We start from the raw sequence: 1,354 nt of genomic DNA, 5'->3' as shown, positions 1-1,354 counted from the left end.
TTTTGCACGACGTGTTTTGTTATAACATCCAACAACTGTGCCAAGTATGGTTCAAATCGGTCCATAACCTGATATAGCTGCCATATAAACTGATCTTGGGTCTTGACTTCTTGAGCCTCTAGAGTGCGCAATTCTTATCCGATTGGAATGAAATTTTGCACGACGTGTTTTGTTATGACATCCAACAACTGTGATAAGTATGGTTCAAATCGGTCTATAACCTGATATAGCTGTCATATAAACCGATCTTGGGTCTTGACTTCTTGAGCCTCTAGAGGGCGCAATTCTTATCCAATTTGAATGAATTTTGGCACGTAGTATTTTTTTATGATATCCAACAACTGTGCCAAATATGGTTCAAATCGGTTCATAACCTGATATAGCTGCCATATAAACCGATCTTGGATCTTGACTTCTTGAGCCTCTAGAGGTCGCAATTATTATCCGATTTGCCTGAAATTTTGTACGACGGATTCTCTCATGACCATTAACATACGTGTTTATTATGGTCTGAATCGGTTTATAGCCCGATATAGCTCCCATATAAATCGATCTCTCTATTTAACTTCTTGAGCCCACAAAGGGCGCAATTCTTAATCGAATTGGCTGACATTTTACACAGGTCTCCAACATATAATTTAATTGTGGTCCAAACCGGACCATATCTTGATATCGCTCTAATAGCATAGCAAATCTTTTCTTATATCCTTTTTTTTTATACCCTCCACCATAAGATGGGGGGTATACTAATTTCGTCATTCTGTTTGTAACTACTCGAAATATTCGTCTGAGACCCCATAAAGTATATATATTCTTGATCGTCGTGAAATTTTATGTCGATCTAGCCATGTCCGTCCGTCTGTCCGTCCGTCCGTCCGTCTGTCTGTCGAAAGCACGCTAACTTCCGAAGGAGTAAAGCTAGCCGCTTGAAATTTTGCACAAATACTTCTTATTAGTGTAGGTCGGTTGGTATTGTAAATGGGCCATATCGGTTCATGTTTTGATATAGCTGCCATATAAACCGATCTTGGGTCTTGACTTCTTGAGCCTCTAGAGTGCGCAATTCTTATCCGATTGGGATGAAATTTTGCACGACGTGTTTTGTTATGACATCCAACAACTGTGATAAGTATGGTTCAAATCGGTCCATAACCTGATATAGCTGTCATATAAACCGATCTTGGGTCTTGACTTCTTGAGCCTCTAGAGTGCGCAATTCTTATCCGATTGGAATGAAATTTTGCACGACGTGTTTTGTTATGACATCCAACAACTGTGCCAAGTATGGTTTAAATCGGTCCATAACCTGATACAGCTGCCATATAAACCGATCTTGGGTCTTGACTTCTTGAGC

Source organism: Stomoxys calcitrans, chromosome 1 (genome assembly GCF_963082655.1).
Source record: "Stomoxys calcitrans chromosome 1, idStoCalc2.1, whole genome shotgun sequence".
Classification (NCBI taxonomy): Eukaryota; Metazoa; Arthropoda; class Insecta; order Diptera; family Muscidae; genus Stomoxys; species Stomoxys calcitrans.
The sequence above is the reverse complement of the archived record's forward strand: the minus strand, read 5'-3'. Positions refer to the sequence as shown.